Source organism: Cherax quadricarinatus, chromosome 1 (genome assembly GCF_038502225.1).
Source record: "Cherax quadricarinatus isolate ZL_2023a chromosome 1, ASM3850222v1, whole genome shotgun sequence".
NCBI classification, from domain to species: Eukaryota; Metazoa; Arthropoda; class Malacostraca; order Decapoda; family Parastacidae; genus Cherax; species Cherax quadricarinatus.
This window is the reverse complement of record NC_091292.1, coordinates 25399561-25419511: the sequence shown is the minus strand read 5'-3', so window position 1 is coordinate 25419511 and position 19951 is coordinate 25399561. Positions and strand designations below refer to the sequence as shown.

The following is a 19951-nucleotide window of genomic DNA, read 5'->3' as shown; positions in this document are numbered from 1 at the left end:
ACGACCGCGGTGGCCACTAGTGACTAGATACTAGAACTACATTGCAGGAATAATTTAGTTCTTTTTTTTTTAAAATATGACAATCTAAGCTAACTTATCTTGATAAGGAAAGTCGAAAAATCTGCTGACAACAGTTTGCTAAACAGAGACTTTGATTTTAGGAAAAGGAGTTGAGCAAAGATGTGCATATCACCTTTCCGCATGCATACAACTGCTTGTATCAGTTATATACAATCCCATAGATCATTTTACCTGTATCAAATAGAAAAGAAATCTGGCAGCGGTGGGATTCGAACCCACGCCTCCGAAGAGACTGGTGCCTTAAACCAGCGCCTTAGACCGCTCGGCCACGCTACCCGTGGGTATTTGTGTCTTGTGTAAATATAATATTGATATGTTCGTATTAGCTTATGTTATCTGGTTGTCAATTGTTAATAAACACCACCTTTGTTTTATGTGAGTGTATATGTTTTGCGTGTTTATGTGTGTGTGCGTATGTGGTTGCGTGAGTATTGACCTACATGTCGTTGAGTTTCTACTGTCCTATACGTGGCTGCAGAGGTCGATTCAGAGCTCCTGGCGTGTGTGTGTCCATGTGCGTATATTCACTCACCTATTTGTACTCATCTATTTGTGGTTGCAGGGGTCGATTCATAGCTCCTGGACCCTGCCTCTTCTCTGGTCGCTACTAGGTCAACTCTTTCCCTGCTCCATGAGCTTTATCGCATCTCTTCTTAAAGCTATGTATGGATCCTGCCTCCACTACATCACTTTCCAGATTGTTCCACTTCCTGACGACTCTATGACTGAATAAATACTTCCTAACATCCCTGTGATTCATCTGAGTTTTCAAATTCCAGTTGCGACCCCTTGTTGTTGTGTTCCATCACTGGAACATTCTGTCCTTATCAATCTTGTCAAAGCCTCTTAGAGTTTTATATGTTGTTATGTCCCACTTATCTCTCCTGTCCTCCATTGTCGTCACCGGTGGCCCGGTGGCCTGGTGGCTAAAGCTCCCGCTTCACACACGGAGGGCCCGGGTTCGATTCCCGGCGGGTGGAAACATTTCGACACGTTTCCTTACAACCTGTTGTCCTGTTCACCTAGCAGCAAATAGGTACCTGGGTGTTAGTTGACTGGTGTGGGTCGCATCCTGGGGGACAAGATTAAGGACCCCAATGGAAATAAGTTAGACAGTCCTCGATGACGCACTGACTTTCTTGGGTTATCCTGGGTGGCTAACCCTCCGGGGTTAAAAATCCGAACGAAATCTTATCTTATCTTATCTCGTAGGACATACCCCTTAGCTCCGGGATTAGTCTTGTTGCAAACGTTTGCATTTTCTCTAATTTCTCGACGTGTTTGAACACGTGTTGGTTCCATACTGGTGCTGCGTACTCCGGTATCGGCCTGACGTACCCAGTGTACAGTATCTTGAATGACTCCTTGCTTAGATGTCGCAACGCTATTCATAGGTTTGCCAGGCGCCCATATGCTGCAGTAGTTATTTGGGTGTTGTGCGCCTCAGATGTGCTCGGTATGATGCTCACCCTAAGGTCTCTTTCATTTGAGTGAGTTTCGCAGCCCATTACCTCCTACGCTATACTCCGTCTGCGGTCTTCTTTCTCTTTCCCTAAACTTCATGACTTTGCACTTGATGGGGTTAAACTCCAGAAGCCAGTTAAAAGGCTTGCAGCCTGTCCAAATCCCTTTATAGTTCACCTGATCCTCATCCACTTGAATTCTCCTTTAGCTTCACATTATCTGTAAACAGGAACACCTCTGAATCTGTCCTTTCCGTCATATCATTCACATACCAGAAACAGCACCGGCCCTAGGACTGACCCTAGTGTATGTGTGTGTGTGTGTGTGTGTGTGTGTGTGTGTGTGTGTGTGTGTGGGTGGGTGGGTGGGTGTGTGTGTGTGAGAGAGAGTGCGTGAGTTCTGAGAAGATAATTTTTCGAGCCCTGTATAATAATGGTTGTGAATTTACATACTTCAGCAGCTTTGTGCACAAAAAAAAAAACATCAAATTAACTTGATGTTTAGCACATGTATTAACATCTGTTTCTTATATTTGTCTCTTTATTTATGCAGTTCTTGATGACCGAGTAAAGTTAATTCAAACTGGTCGTAAATAAATACAGTTTCATAAAGCCCTGGTTATGCAGTACTTGGGCAGCCTTTAATGAATTTATAATCAGTGATAAATTATTTAGGTTAATTTACTAAGAATGCTATATTTTGCTTATTGCAAACAATAATTTGGTTTATGTTTATAAGTCAATTTGAGAATTTTTACAAGTTTGTAAAATTTATGTACTGGTTAGTAATGAAGTAGAGCACATTTCTGTTTATTATATATTTTTAAAATAAAATGATGAATGATGAAGTACCACGTGTTTTTGTTTTGTAAAGTAAAAGGACACAAGTGCAACTTTTTGTTTTTGTTTTACATATTTTTGAATATATATTGGTGATACTGAGGACAATATCATGAATGCTAATATGACCTGGATCAACCTGGTATGGAAGACCTAGATAGGCTGAGTCTAACACTTGTTTCTTATATTGTGTTTCTTTTATGTTTCTTGTATTGTCTTTGTGCTGTGTTGCAGCTCTTCAGGAAGAGTTGGAACTCTGGGTTGAAATCCTTTCAAAGCGTCTTGGATACTCTGTATAAAACGCACAGAAGTAGATGTAAATGTATTGTACGTTAAGTTAATACTTGTGAATATCGGTCTCAGTTGTCTGGTACCTGATAGGGAGATTATTCTTATTGCTAATTTCTGTTGGGTAAGTAAGTGATGTAGGTGATTTGCTGTTGTAGGTCCCCAAGCACAGATACCATAGGTGAGATATGGATAGATTAGAGAGTAATATAGAATAAATATTGTTTGAGCAATATAATAGTGTGGTTTTGTTATGTTCTTAGTTTTGGAAGCTTTCATAGATACAGTAAGTGTTGAATGTGAATGTTGAATTTCAGGTGTATTCCTAAGAGTTTTTCCTCGTCTTGTTTTTATTTGTGCAAATTATTTATTTCTATGTTCAACTGAACATCATGTAGAAGGTGTTGTCAGTACTGAGCGTAAGTTTATTGGTTGGCATCCTAGCAGATATCTTTCCAAGCTCCTCGTTGACTGTTGCTGATGACATAGTTGACCATTTACCATGACTACTACTACTACTACTTTGACTCTAGTTTTCTCACTTACGCCCGATTTAATTCCAATAGCTCCTTTCCAGTGAAATTCCTCTTTAGAGCTAGGACGTGTAGCGTCTTTTCATTCATAAAATTAACTATCATTTTTTTCTTATCATCTCTACTACACATACGCTCATTCAAACATCTTTCTGTTTATTGATACAGGACAAGGGGTTACTAGTCCCTTGCTCCAGACATTTTATTCGCCTTTTATAACACGCATGGCTGACGGAGGAAGGATTCTTCTCCACTTCCTCATGAAGATGAATGAAAATAACAAAAGAACAAGAACTATAAGGAAATTAGAAGAAAGAAAATAACAATAGAACAGGAACTATAAGAAAATTATAAACAAATTCAGATTAGTGAACATACTGTACACATACATGTACAGGAAAACTGCCTGTGAATATAAAATTAGGGTTGAGAATAAAGATTTATTGCCCCCCTGTTTTTAAACGTAGTTTTAGCATTAAGTTTGTCGCTTCTGGTTTTCGAGGTATCTGGAAATGCTCTTAAGAAAATTGGCTGTAAGACCTTACTCTCAGAAATTGATCATCAGGAGGAATTTTGGGAGGAATATCTAGATAAATTGTTTCCTTAGAGCGACACAAGTGCTAGTAATTTTAGCTTTAGAAAATAGTGAGAATAAGTATTTTGTGAATGAATGAATAATCTGAGTCTTAGAGTCGGAATAAAAAACGAAGGTGAGTAATATGAGTGGTGAGTTGTTAGTTGACTCACAGAGGGGTTGGAAATGTATGTTATGAGAGTTGTAGAGCAGAGGATGAGTCTTCAGTTGACTCAGTGTGAGTAATATGTCACTGGTGAGTCTTCAGATGACTCACAGAGGCAAGTAATGCATTGATTTGAGAGCTGACGAGCAGCGGGTGGGTAAGTGGTAAGTGTGGAGTTGACTCACATGGATGAGTAATCATAGCACCGGGGCCTGGGACAACAAAACTCTCCGGCGAAGCATTAACTTTATTGCATGCAAATATTCATGAAGTGAATCTCGGGAGCATTTGCCCGCAGGATGGATTTTCCCTTACCACTAGGGCAAGATGGTCATTCTCTCTGTCTCTCTGTCTGTCTCTCTCTCTCTCTCTCTCTCTCTCTCTCTCTCTCTCTCTCTCTCTCTCTCTCTCTCTCTGTCTCTCTTGCTCTCTCTCTCCCTCTCTTTCTCTCCCTCCTAACCTATCTAACCTATCTTTTGCTGAATTGGCCATGCTTCTATCTTAGCAACTGTTCTTTCTGTGTTCTTGCCTTGGCTAAATTATTGACTGGGTCTTGTAAATATCTCACTTCCGGTGATGGCCTGAAAATAATTTGCATCGTAATATCTCCATTAGATACAATGCATCATTTTTTTCCTGTGAAAATAGATGATTGTACCATTTGTCTATCATACTTTTCAATGGAGTCACTTTACTCTTGTTAACATAGATTTATTCAATATTTTTCAAAATTTACTACAACTATATCGAATGCATCAATTTCGTAATACATTTATATTGGGTTTAAGGCAGGTCGTGAAATCTTTAATCTCTGAAATAGTAATCGCTGAAATAGGGGTGAAAGTAATCATCGAAATAGGAGTTAAAGTAATCCGTGAAGTGGGGATTAAAGTAAAGTAATCCTTGAAATGGGGATTACAGTGATACACAGTGATACTTCTCGGTGTGTATAAACTGGGTGTTATACGTTTATAATTGTTTATCGTTATATTCTCATACATTTACACACAATTATATATTCATATCATCATGCATTTATAAATACATATATTGAAATAGCTATACATAGTTTCAGTTATAACTGTGATTTCGAAGATATCGCACTCAGGGTGAAACTTATATTTACACGACGTTTCACCGGCTGTGAAACGTTGCTTAATAATTCCCGTGATAAAAGTGTCTGAGATTATACGTTAGTAAGGGATAAATGGTTTTTACCATTTAATTTATGGTCATTTTCACTTTACCGACTCTTCCCCGTCAACCACAACAGCCGTCACAGCTCTTTACCACCGCCACTCTGTTTCCTCGGATGACAGTGATGTTACAAGATGACAGTGATGGTGCATGATGACAGTGATGTTACAAGATGACAGTGATGTTACAAGATGACAGTGATGTTACAAAATGACAGTGATGTTACAAGATTACAAGATGACAGTGATGGTGCATGATGACAGTGATGTTACAAGATGACAGTGATGGTGCATGATTACAAGATGACAATGATATTACAAGATGACAGTGATATTACAAGATGACAGTGATGTTACAAGATGACAGTGATGTTACAAGATGACAGTGATGTTACAAGATGACAGTGATGTTACAAGATGACAGTGATGTTACAAGATTACAAGATGACAGTGATGGTGCATGATGACAGTGATGTTACAAGATGACAGTGATGGTGCATGATGACAGTGATGTTACGAAACGATGTCGTAATGCCTTTCATGTAAACTTTAATGAGTGTTCTTTTCATATAAAGAATACCTTGACGCTGGTGAAGGCCTCTCCGGCCAAAGACTTTCAACTCTCCACTACTTCCTGTGACCAAACTTGATTACCTCCTATTTCCCAGGCGATCAATGAACCACCTACCTCAGGAAGAGGGTTCACTGAACCCCCATGAACACAATGTTAGTATATTTTGGATGAAAATAGTAGTTTAATGTCTTTGTAATAAATATGTGTCAAGTATATATAGTGTACACATATGTTGTACCTATATTTAGTAAATACTTCAGCTGTAAATATGACACCAGCTTGACAAGTATTAACCAGGACTAAGTCAATGTTCAAAGCTCGACATTCATTGCATACTAATCCAATAATGGGACATTATTTTTTTTTTTTTTGGTTCCAGAAAATAATGTTGCTTTCGCAAAATTCAAATTCACAGTGACACACTGGGAGGGCCCCCGCAAAAAAAAAGAAGAGACGGAGATTAATCCCTTAACACAATGTATTAGTGAAGGGGAAAATTCCATTCCTTTCTCGGTACAATGTGATAGTGAAGGGGAAAATTCCCTTCCTTCCCCAGTACAGTGTGAAGTGAAGGGGAAAAGGCCCTTCCTTCCCCAGTACAATGTGATAGTGAAGGGGAAAATTCCCTTCCTTCCCCAGTACAATTGTGATAGTGAAGGGGAAAATTCCATTCCTTCCTCGGTACAATGTGATAGTGAAGGGGAAAATTCCCTTCCTTCCCCAGTACAATGTGATAGTGAAGGGGAAAATTCCCTTCCTTCCCCAGTACAATGTGATAGTGAAGGGGTAAATTCCCTTCCTTCCCCAGTACAATTGTGATAGTGAAGGGGAAAAGTCCCTTCCTTCCCCAGTACAATGTGATAGTGAAGGGGTAAATTCCCTTCCTTCCCCAGTACAATTGTGATAGTGAAGGGGAAAATTCCCTTCCTTCCCCAGTACAATGTGATAGTGAAGGGGATAATTCCCTTCCTTCCCCAGTACAATGAGATCGTGAAGGAGGAAACTCCTTCCTTCCCCAACACACTAATGCAGAGAAATAGTATGAAATACCGACACGATGGATAAAAATACAAAGTTAGTATAATGCGATCATTTATTGACAGCTTATATGCCACAGTGTGACCTTTATCAAATCAAAAGCGTTTGTGACTTTATAATAATAATATATTCCATTACTAAAGTGTTTAACGTAAACAAAAAATCTTACATTAAACCACCGTTTAACGTCATTAGGAAACACTTCCACACATCTGAACTCCGCATAGTTGACCTCAGCCTCTCAGTCTGTTAGACAGCGACCGTCTTAATATGGAGAAACTCCTGACATATTTCCATAAGTCTTGTGTAGGAGAATAACCATAACCCGACACAGCTAATTAATTCTGAACTTTTTTTTATATTTTATTTAGAATGACAGTACATATACAGAGTACATACAATTATTAACATGGTACATCAATAAGGTACAAAGATAAACAGTAATTTACTTAAGGAGATTACCGTACTCAAACACCTTCAAAATTTGTTTACGATAAGGTATCTCGTATTTCCAATACCAATACCCAATTCTGAACTACTGTATGATAAATATGCTCTTTTAAAAAAACTTTAAAATCTTCAAATGTAAGAATTTTAAGAAGTTAATTTCTCATTCTATATTATAGTGTTATTTAAGTCATATATAATAGGGAAAATTTATTTATTGATGGTAAATAAACACATATTTGATGTATATAATAATAGCATGTTCTTCCAGTATGAGGACCGTAGAGATATTCAGGTGACGCTGAATTCCCAAATAACGAAATGTAAACCACAGTATGCAATGCCTTAATTTATAGGTGGAAGAACGATAATATATATATAATAGTTATCGTCCTGTAGAGCCCGTAGCCATGTAACACACTGTAGTACAGAATCCTTTATCCGAAATTCCAAAATTCGGAAGTTGCTCGAGTGTCGACATGACGCTCCACAACTGGATCATTCAGCGCAAGACGCGGTGGAGCACCAGCAATTACTCACTGATTATCGCGTGTTTTGTGCTCTGTGGTGTGAATATATTGTTGAAAATGTCGAAAAGGCCTATGGGTAATAGTGACAAGAAAAAGAGGAGGCGTTTGCATTTCTCTATATCACAGAAAGTCAAGTTGTTGGAAAAACTTGGGAGTTGCGTCTGATTGAAGGGTCTGGTGTTGGAACAACCACTTTCTACCACCTAGAGAAACAGAAAGACAAATTAATGAAGTTCTTTGCTGAAAGTGATAAACAGAAGTTAATGAAAAAAAAATTGCATAGAGGGGAAAAATGAAGATCTCGATCATGTATTGATGAAGTGGATTCATCAGCGATGGAGTGAGCATATGCTGCGTAACGGAATGCTGATTATGACACAAGCAAAAATCTATCATGAAGAACTGAATATTGAAGGTAACTGTGAATATTCAGCAGGCTGGTTAAAAAATTAAAAAAAAAAAGGCTCGGCATTGAATACTTAAAGATTAGTGGTGATAAAGTATCTACTGATAACGAAGCAGCAGAGAAATTCATTGATGTGTTTGCCAAAATTGTTGCTGATGAAAATCTGAGGAACAAATTTACAATGGTGACGAGACATTGCTGCTCTGGCGTTAGTGATACAGAAAAAACATTGACTACAGCTGATGAGAGAGCCCCTACGGGAGTTAAGGATGCCGAGGACAGATTAACTGTGCTGGGATGTGTTAATGCAGCAGGTACTTATAAGTGTAAACTTGCTGTGGTAGGCAAAAGCCTGGGTCCTCGCTGTTTTAAATGTGTAAGTACCTTACCAGTTCATTATTATGCTAACAAATGGGCATGGATCACCAGGGACATCTTTTCTGATTAGTTTCACAAATATATAAATATTCTAAAATCCCCCCCCCCCCAAAAAAAAATCGAAATCCGAAACCCTTCTTGTCTCAAACATTTCGAATAAAGGATTCTCAACTGTAGTTCCGATAAAGTAGAATAATAATTTAGGCAATTCTGTCACTTATGGTTGGGTAGTAGGTACTGATGGAGTAATTTTGTTTTTTGATGAGACAATTAGTGGGTTTGGTGCTAATTCAGGTAGAAGAGTTATACACAAATAATCCACACATAGGAGAAAGAAACTTCTACCGGCTTTTCGATCCGACTTGGATCATTAACTAGTCACACACTGTGACTAGTTAATAGTCCAAGTCGGACCGAAACGTCGTCATAAGTTTGTTTCTCCTACGAGCGGGTTATTTGTGTATTGTTCCAGTCTGGGTATTGTACCTTTTTGTTCTAGAAAAATTGTTTGATTCGAGGATTTACATTGTAAACAAATGTCACCATCACTGAGGTGTGAGCAGAGTGTTTCATACCTTGACTGTTTCTCGGCTCTTCAACTGGATGATGCGTTTAAAAGAGAGAGAGAAATTATTATAAACATTTTAAATATTAGTAAAAATCAGGTGGGTCACCGGGCATGCTTCTGTTTGTCTAGTGTCAAAACTGTCATTACTCTCTATAAATTATAATGATAGGATAACATTTTGTTGAGATTTTTTAACCCTGGAGGGTTAGCCACCTAGGATATCCCAAGAAAGTCAGTGTATCATCGAGGGACTGTCTGTCTTATTTCCACTGGGGTTGTTAAATCTTGTTCCCCAGGATGCGACCGACACCCATCGACTAATACCCAGGTACTACTAGCTTGCTAGAATCAAACCACGGACACTCTTGACCTTCCAGGCCACGGAACACCGTCTAATGATTGGTAGGTGTGCACCCTGTGACCCATTCATATTTATATTTTCCCGCAGCTGTCTATGTGTGTGGAAGCCCTCAGTCAGATGACCGAAAGCTCCAGCTGGGGGTCATCACATGATAAAGACCCACGTCAGGAAACACTTGTCCTGTTTCCTGACAAACACTCTACTTATCTGTGTGTAAGTCGGAAGCTGGATCTCTTACAGGCAGAACCTCGGCTTGGCAGACGTGTACATCTATAGTTAAATACAAAGCTATCAGAGCAGTGGACGTTAATTATTTCAGTCCTATACACTGCTCATCATACCCACAACACTAGAATCAATGATGTTTTTACAAATGGGTTGCTACTGAACAGGGACAATACCCCTCTTCTTGACGAATTCATAAACAAATTCCCCAACCATTATATATTTTTATTGAGCACATACAGAATAATAAAACTTTAGTATGTGGATTATTTTGCATTCATTTTCATTTATTTGCCAACATATTATAATAAGGGAATATTGAATAAAATATTAACTTCGTTATTCGTAGTGATCATTTGAAAATAGATAAATTTGTTATGTAATTTACATAAAATAATCTAAAAATGAGGATTTATTTGTTTGGAAAAAAAAGTGTAGCTGAGGCTTGTTTTACATCTCTGGCATCGACACCATGCCAGCCCTTCTAGGGCAGGGTAGGTGCCTGAGCCCGAGCTTTCAGCTCACAAGACTGTCATTCCCATTAGCCCCCTTGGGGCGGGGATGGCAGACCACAAAGGCCTAGCTTCAGACTAGGCCTGGGGACAGTTGGTCTCAAAGATGAGGGGGTACTTGTGCCTCCTCCCATGGGAGACTTAGGTCTCAGACACTCCCTAGACAGGGAGCCAAGGCCGGTCCACCACTTGGAAAAGGCCCGGGCCGGGAAAATACCGGCGAATCTTTAATACTAATAATAATTTACATCTCTGGGTGGAACTGATGACTGTAGAGTGAATCAAGATCGACGAGGAAAATGTTGAGGCTAAATCTTCCCTGTGGCGTATAATGCAAGACAGTCTTCCTGCTACCCTCAACCAACTTACCACTTACAAAATTTGCTCACTTCTTTTACAGTTACTTACGAGAGTTATCCACCGTCCTTCGAGTTACAAGATATACTCATGGGTGAATTCGGAAATGGCTGAAGAAAATGCCAGTGAACGATTGGGTAGGTGTAAACTATTTTGATAAATATCCAATAAGAAACGTGTGTGTGTGTGTGTGTGTGTGTGTGTGTGTGTGTGTGTGTGTGTGTGTGTGTGTGTGTGTGTGCGCGCGCTTTGTCTGTACCTGTAACATCATGAGCGAGAGTTTTGACAGCACAAGCATAGGGGGGAGGGGGGGAGAGAAACAGGTATTCACGTGTTACCTGGCAGTAGGCTGCCTATTCTAAACGAAGCTACAAATTTTTAGCTCTGAACGGGGGCTGTCGAAGCTCCTACCTGTGGTTACCCAATAAGTGAACCACTGGAAACTTAGAAGACCTGAGCGGAGGGTCGTGCAAGACGGTGAAGGGTTGAAGAGAGCAGTTGGATGGTTGACCTTGATCATAGTAGGAGACTGACAATGAATCCGGTCGGTCTCCAACTCCAAGCTTGACTTCAAAACCTTGCCTCCACGCATTTCCTCTCGCTATTAGGAGGAAGTCCCTCTTCTTCAAGATAAAGGCCCTCATATTCAGGGGAAAGACCCTTTTCTTTAGGAGAAAGTCCCACTTCCTCAGGGGAAAGTCCCTCTTCTTCAGGAAAAAGTTCCTCTCCTTCGGGAAAAAGTCCCTCTTCTTCAGAAGGAAGTCCCTCTTCTTCAGAAGGAAGTCCCTCTTCTTCAAAAGGAAGTCCCTCTTCTTCGGGAGAAAGTCCCTCTTCTTCGGGAGAAAGTCCCTCTTCTTCAGAAGTCCCTCTTCTTCAGAAGGAAGTTCCTCTTCTTCAGAAGGAAATCCTTCTCCTACAGAAGGAAGCCCCTCTTCTTCAGAAGGAAGTCCCTCTTCTTCAGAAGGAAGTCCCTCTTCTTCAGAAGGAAGTCCCTCTTCTTCAGAAGGAAGTCCCTCTTCTGCAGGAAAAGTTCCTCTTCTTCGGGAGAAAGTCCCTCTTCTTCAGAAGGAAGTCCCTCTTCTTCAGAAGGAAGTCCCTCTTCTTCAGAAGGAAGTCCTTCTTCAGAAGGAAGTCCCTCTTCCTCAGGAAAAAGTTCGTCTTCGGAAGAAACGCCCTCTTCTTCAAGAGGAAGTCCTTTGTCAAGAGGAAGGCTCTCTTCTTCAGGAGACAAACCCTCTTCTTCAAGAGGAAGTGCTTCTTTGTCAGGAAAAAATCCCTCTTTGTCAGGAGGAAGTTCCTCATCACGTTAGTCCCTTTCATCAAGAAGGAAAAAAATCGTCATTAGCTTTCCTTTGTCAGGAACCAACCAGGCTGTTGTATCTAAAAACAAAAAGTTAATCACACTTCCGTAAGGTGTCCATAAAAAGTGCTGCGGATGTATACAAAAAAGGTAATCACTCTGGCACACACATTTTTTTTTTTTCAGATAAAATCTACTGGGGAAAAATTCCCCCAAAATACGGTACTGTGGGGAAATTCCTGTGACTATATTTACTGCTGTCTCAATGAATGCTGGCTCTGTAATGTGTGTTTTTTCTTCACTTCTGTCGCAAGTACATCATAGGAATCCGGCAATTGTTGTAATTTTAGTCCCAGCTTTGATGATCAGGTTTCGAATCCAAAACTCTATCCTTCCCTACTCACTCCCTCAGATTCTTAAAGCTAGAAAATAAGTTCTTAAGTGAGTGAGGAACTCCCTTGTTAAAACTTTATTAATTGGTTGTCAAAAACTTTTACGGTCCCAGTTAATGGCACGACACAGCAGCGTAATACTCAGACTTTACTTGCGTTTGTGTCTCATCAAGTGTTCAGAGAAGAAAAATAGGAAATAGCTAATTTTCTTTATAATACCATTTTCTTGTTGGCTTTGACCCTGTTGCTGGACTTCTCTCCTTCACATACTCTTATCAGTTTCATTAATCGAGTGCCACTTTCTATAGAGAGTTTTCTGTCACTTGGTTATACTGGCTACACTGATGTGTAAACACATTTTTCTATTTTATTTCGTTGGAGGGGCGCTAAACCACTAGGGAGCATACAGAGTATTCAGAAATCTCGAGGAATCATTCATGGTACCATGTACGATTTGTTAGGCTCCTCTTGCGGTACACAGCACCAGCAACTTGAAACACTCACCTGGAAATGCGCGTTAAGAAACTGAAGAGATGGTAACGAGAATGGCCCCAGAGCTGAGACAGATGAGCTATGAGGAGAGACTAAGGAGTTGGCAACATCGGAGGTAAGAACAACCAGGAAGATACAATTGCGATATCTGTAATTCACGAAGTAAATGATAGAGTGGATTGGAATAGACAGTTGAGAGGCGGGAAATAGTCATACGAGGGTACAGCTGGAAGTTAGACACAAATGAGTCATAGATATGTTAGGAAATATTTCATCAGCGTTGGGGGGGGGGAATGACCTGGACGAAGTTGTAAAGGGTTGCAGGCTTCATTTATAGTTTTAAGAATAAGTATGTCAAAACGCACGATACTGAGAGTAAACCCAGTATGTGGTAAGAAGCGTGGCCGAAAAGGTAAAACTTTAGATTTTGGCTTAAATAGCAACACTCTTCTTGCCGAATAATACAAGAGAAAATTTGTGTATGCAGTAAGTTCGCAAAAATCATTCTAAACCTAACGAAAAAAATATATATATATATTATTGTGGTTATTTATTATTAAATTATTGAAAAATTATCTAAAATATATTTACTTGGATTAGGCTAAATTAAATTGTGCTTGTTATAATAAGATTAGGTAAATTTCCTAAGATTCTTTTGGGACAAAAATTATAAAATTTTACGTTAACATAAACGTAAAAATATGTATTTAAACGTATAAGAGAAAATTTTAGAAAGAACTTAATTTCAAATGAGTTCTTGCTAACTGACCAGTTTTATCTATACAGTACATTATATATATATATATATATATATATATATATATATATATATATATATATATATATATATATATATATATATATATATATATATATATATGCGCAAAAAAAACACTGTGAAAGAATAGTGAAATTCCAAGCGCTTTCGTGACTACTCACATCATCAAGGAACAATAATATATATGCGTGAGCGTATTTGATAGGATTGAATGAAGACAAATGGTTTTTAATACTTGAAGTGCTGTTGGAGTGTGAGCAAAGTAACATTTATGAAGCGATTCAGGGAAACCGGCAGGCTGGACTTGAGTCCTGGAGATGGGAAGTACAGTGTCTGCACTCTGAAGGAGGGGTGTTAATGTTGCAGTTTAAACTGTAGTGTAAAACACCCCGCTGGCAAGACAGAGATGGAGTAAATGATGGTAAAAGTTTTTCTTTTTCGGGCCACCCTGCCTTGGTGGGAATCGGCCGATTATATATATATATGTCGTGCCGAATAGGCAGAACTTGCGATCTTGGCTTAAATAGCAACGTTCATCTTGCCATATAGGACAAGTGAAAATTTGTGTATGCAATAATTTCGCCAAAAACCATTCTGAACCTAACGAAAAAAATAATTTCACTGTGTTTGTTTAGTATTAAATTACTGTAAACAAATCTAAAATATATATAGTTGGGTTAGGCTTAAATAAATTGTTCTTGTTATAATAAGGTTAGGTAAGTTTTCTAAGATTCTTTTGGAGCAAAATTATTTTTTTTTACATTAACATTAATGAAAAAAATATATCTTTAAACGTATAAGAGAAAATTTTAGAAAGGACTTAATTTTAAGTGAGTTCTTGCTAATTGACCAGTTTTACATATTCGGCACGACATATATATATATATATATATATATATATATATATATATATATATATATATATATATATATATATATATATATATATATATATATATATATATTCTTACTTTCAACACATCGGCTGTATCCCACCAAGGCAGGGTGGCCCAAAAAGAAAAACGAATGTTTCTCTTTTAAATTTAGTAATTTATACGGGAGAAGGGGTTACTAGCCCCTTGCTCCCGGCATTTTAGTCGCCTCTTACAACACGCATGGCTTACGGAGGAAGAATTCTGTTCCACTTCCCCATGGAGATAAGAGGAAATAAACAAGAACAAGAACTAGAAAGAAAATAGAAGAATACCCAGAGGGGTGTGTATATATATGCTTGTACATGTATGTGTAGTGTGACCTAAGTGCAAGTAGAAGTAGCAAGACATACCTGAAATCTTGCATGTTTATGAGACAGACAAAAGACACCAGCAATCCTACTATCATGTAAAACAATTACAGGTTTTCGTTGTACACTCACTTGGCAGGACGTTAGTACCTCCCTGAGCGGTTGCTGTTTACCAAACAGTTCCCATATCGGCAATGGGAACGCGACTCAACCCTAAGACCCTCCGTATTGCAGTGGCTCTGCGCCTTGCTGCCCCAATTCACACAGAATATACGTGTATTTGCGGCGAAATGCAAGCAGACCAATATGGTCTACATGGTCTTAACTGTTCCAAAACCAAGGGCTGGCATGCAAGACACAATGAGGTCAACGACATCATTAAGAGAACCCTTGCTACAGCTGGATGCCCAGCCGAGAGGGAGCCCCGATCACTAGCAGCCAACAATACCCACAACCCAGCAAACCGCCCCGACGGGATCACCATCTATTCTTGGAAGAATGGCAAGCTCTTAGCATGGGACTATACCTGTGTGTCCACACTGGCTGACACCTATATCCATCACAGTGTGGGGCGACAGGGAGGAGCTGTTGACCACAGGGAAGAGTACAAGATCAGCAAGTACAGGGACATTAGCCAACAGTATCAATTTGTCCCAGTGGGATCAGAGACCTTGGGATCATGGGGAAAAAAGGCCACACGTTTCCTTAAAGAATTGGGTTCCAGACTCATCGACACCACCAGGGACCCAAGGGCAGCCACTTTCATGTTCCAGCGCCTCAGCGTAGCCATCCAGAGGGGAAATGCTTGCTGCATACTTGGCTCGCGTCCAGCCTCGGAGGAGCTGGAGGAAATTCATGATCTTTGATACATTGTGCCATTGTATTCATGTTTATGTTTTTTCTGTAAATGTATTCTGTTTATTAATAAATGTTCACATAGAATATAAAATATATAGGGGGTGGTAGAAGAAAATATTCAAACAGCTCCGGGGAGAACCTTGAGTTTTCCCTGAGGTACGTTTATTGTCTTCTCTGAGGATGAGGGTCCCCATTCCAGCTATAGAGGTGGTACTTCCCTATATATATATATATATATATATATATATATATATATATATATATATATATATATATATATATATATATATATATATATATAATGTGTGTGTGTGTGTGTAATCACATTCAACAGAGACTAATCTCATTGTTTGCTTATGAAGCAAACTAATGATGAAAAAATACATATATATCTGCAAACACTTCTAGAGAATCCCCTAAGTCGTTCTTGCACTTGGGCTTCGGCCTAAGTGCCAGGAATGGCTCGACTGAAGCAGAGCTTTAGAGAGTTGAGGGCTGTATGACCCTTGTAGGTTTTGCGCTTCTTTTTTATTATAATGATTTTGAGAGTTGAAAGCCTCATACCATCTCATACACCTATCCTGACACCACTTGAACCCAAGACGTACAATACTCCACCTACAGGGCGTTGACGACGATTGTAGCTAACTGCTACACCACTTGTGTTGAAGACTCACCGTGACCTTGTCAAACGGCTGCCCCCGCCATACTGCTGTAATCGGTTCATCACTTGTACAAACTCCGACTCTCCTTAGGGATCCACTGCTGGGTCACCCCATGGAGAAGACCCGACTCAGGACCAGTCCTGGCAGTCCTGGCTTCAGTGTGTGGCTAGTTAATTAATGGTCCAAGCCAGACCGAAATTTCGTCATAAGTTTCTTTCTCCTATATGCGGGTTATTTGTGTAAAGCCAGAAGTGGCTAGACACCAGTAAAGATGTTCGACACAGCTTAAGAGACAGTAATGGACTTGGTCAGTCTGAGCTGGAAAGCTTCATAGGCGAAGTGAAGATATTTTCACGTAATTCATTATGGATTCAGTAACTATGAGCTCCAGAACAGTTGTTACAATTATACGATAAAATTTAATCTTTATTTTACAGTGTTCTTATGATATAGATACCCAAACAGAGCTTCTGAACGCTCCCTGTAAACATGCAAATATTTATTATTTTAGGTAAGGATATTTAAACTTAAAAGCATGTGTTTAACCAATTTCTAAATTAAAATAAAAATAGTCACGATTCGTCTGGCAACACAGTGGCAGAATAGTAACTTCAAACGTCCAAATCTACACATGTTGTGAGACTGGTTGTCTGATGGCTTTGGTGGTCGAGGCTGGGGATAGGAAAACAGGGTGTTGATTGAGTGATGCTTCAATAATTTTTGCGAAAAGAGCTCTGGTATCATTCCAATGGTTATCCGTTTTATAGGTGAGAAAGAATGCTTACCTTTGTGTGTTTGACTTTAGAACAAACTTAGTGAAGGAGAAAGGTACCATAGGCGCAATTAGAGAACATCGTAAAAATAACTGGCTCAGAGAACTGACAGGTTGATGAATTAGACACTTGGGTATCTTTATTGTGGAAACGTTTCGCCAACCAGTAGCTTCCTCAGTTCAATACAGAGAATAATGGTTGAAGATCAGCCTAGAGTCGATGTGTTCAGTCCATCAGTAAAGAAGCCACTAGTTGGCGAAACGTTTCCACAATAAAGATACCCAAGTGTTGCGCAAGTATCTAATTCATCAGAGAACTTCAAGTTAACGTTCGAGGTCATTGGTTTTCTATCCTTCCTCTCACAGATAACTTTAGTTGTTACACTTGAGGGTTTTTATAAGGTTAGGCTAAACTTCCTACTTTTATTTAGAAGCAGAGAGATGTTGTCCTTCTCACCTCATTTTAAAAGCTTTCCCAAAAAGACAAATTCTGAAAAAAAAAATATCATTACTTCTGAGGATTACCACTTCGCCGATATACTTTTTTTGCAACAGATACTTTTTTTTTATGCTGCCTTGGCTCGGAAAGTAACAATTGCCAGGATCCTGCACGTATTTAACTTACTGTTATGCCCAGTCTCTTTTAAACGTTTTCTGTATCAATGAGGATAAAAAACATTGTACACAAAGTGTACATTTTTCTTTCGTGGTCTCAGAACGAGTCCCTCGAGGCATATATACACAGGCGACAATTACACCATTTACTTTTCCCATCTTTGACTATTTTGTTGTTTCACCTACTTCCCATTTCATACCAACTTTACTTATTCACATTCTTCTTCTTCCTAGGTTGGTTGGTTAATACGGTTTAAAGCCTATCATAAGAAGAAGAAGAAGAAGAACATAAGAACGATGGAACACTGCAGAAGGCCTACTGGCCCATGCGAGGCAGGTCAAAGTCTCCTACCGGCTTAAGCCAATGCACCCAACCTAGTCAGGTCAGGTCACATTGACTTAAGGGAGGAACACGGCAACCGACCTGGTAGCACAAGCTATCAGGTCTAACTCACACCCACCCACATCCACTCATGTATTTATCCAACCTATTTTTAAAGCTACACAACGTTCCGGCCTCTACAACGGTACTCGGGAGTCTGTTCCACTCATCCACAACTCTATTACCAAACCAGTACTTTCCTATATCCTTCCTGAATCTGAATTTTTCCAACTTAAAACCATTGCTGCGAGTCCTGTCTAGGCTAGATATTTTCAGCACACTATTTACATCCCCTTTATTTATTCCTGTCTTCCATTTATACACCTCAATCATATCCCCCCTAATTCTACGTCTTTCTAGAGAGTGCAGTTTCAGGGCCCTTAGTCTATCCTCATAGGGAAGGTTTCTGATACATAGGATCAACTTTGTCATCCTCCTTTGTACATTTTCCAGAGAATTTATATCCATTCTGTAATACGGTGACCAAAACTGTGCAGCATAATCTAAATGAGGCCTAACCAAGGATGTATAGAGTTGAAGAACAACCTGAGGACTCCTATTATTTATGCTTCTTGATATGAAGCCAAGGATTCTATTAGCTTTATTGAGAACACTTATGCACTGTTGTCTTGGTTTCAGATTACTGCTAACCAGAACTCCTAAATCTTTTTCGCAATCCGTAATATTAAGATCTACATTATTTAGTTTATATGTGGCATGGTTATTGTCCTGTCCAACATTTAGAACTTTGCATTTGTCTATATTAAACTGCATCTGCCACTTCTCCGACCACTGCATCAGTCTATTCAAATCTTCCTGGAGTGCTCGAATGTCCTCGTCAGAATGAATTCGACGGCCTATTTTGGTGTCATCGGCAAACTTGCCGATGTCGCTCTTTATGCCCTCATCTATGTCGTTTATGTAGATTGTGAACAGCAGGGGGCTCAACACTGACCCCTGTGGAACACTGCTCGTGACGCTTCCCCACTCTGATTTCTCCCAATTTATGCAAACTCTCTGCTGCCTATTTGTCAACCATGCCTCTATCCAGGAAAAAATCTCTCCTCCTATTCCATGTGCTTTAATTTTCCTCAATAGTCTCTGATGTGGGACCCTGTCAAAAGCCTTACTGAAGTCCATATACACAATATCATATTCATTACCATGATCTACCTCCTCAAATACCTTAGTGAAAAAAGTTAATAAATTCGTAAGGCAGGAACGCCCCTTTGTAAAACCATGCTGAGATTCGTTGATTAATTTATGCTTTTCAAGGTGGCTACGAACTGCCTCGGCAATTATTGATTCCATAAATTTTCCCACTATGGAGGTGGTTAGGCTTATTGGTCTATAGTTCGAAGCTAAGGACCTGTCACCTGTTTTGAAAATAGGTATCACATTTGCCATTTTCCACTTATCTGGCACCATGCCAGTTTGTAGTGATATGTTGAAAAGATTAGCCAAAGGTGTGCTAAGCTCCTCTTTACATTCCTTTAGAACCATTGCATACAGTTCATCAGGGCCTGGGGATTTGTTAGGTTTTAATTTATCTATTTGCCTAAGGACCATGTCACTTGTGACCCTAATAGTGCACAGTTTATTATCGTCCTGTTCTACATAATTTATCATTACTGGAATATCGCTGGTATCCTCCTGTGTAAAAACTGAGAGGAAGTATGTGTTAAAAATTCTACACATTTCCTTATCACTGTCAGTGAGCTGACCCGAGGAACTTTTGAGTGGGCCTATCTTGTCCCTGATCTTACTTCTGTATACCTGAAAGAATCCTTTTGGGTTAGTCTTCGATTCTCTTGCAACTTTAACCTCATAATCTCTTTTTGCTTTTCTAATTCCCTTTTTTATTTCTCTCTTTAACTGAATATATCGATTTCTCAATTGCCCCTCTCCTCTTTTGAT

The 19951-nt window shown here is 39.3% G+C and overlaps 1 non-coding gene across 1 annotated transcript; it reads right to left on the bottom strand.

The window, feature by feature from the left end:
• Positions 1–275: 275 nt before the first annotated feature.
• On the bottom strand, positions 276–357 carry TRNAL-AAG (transfer RNA leucine (anticodon AAG)). The gene has a single exon. It is a non-coding gene; the product is annotated as a tRNA-Leu (tRNA).
• Between the last annotated feature and the right edge of the window lie 19594 nt (positions 358–19951).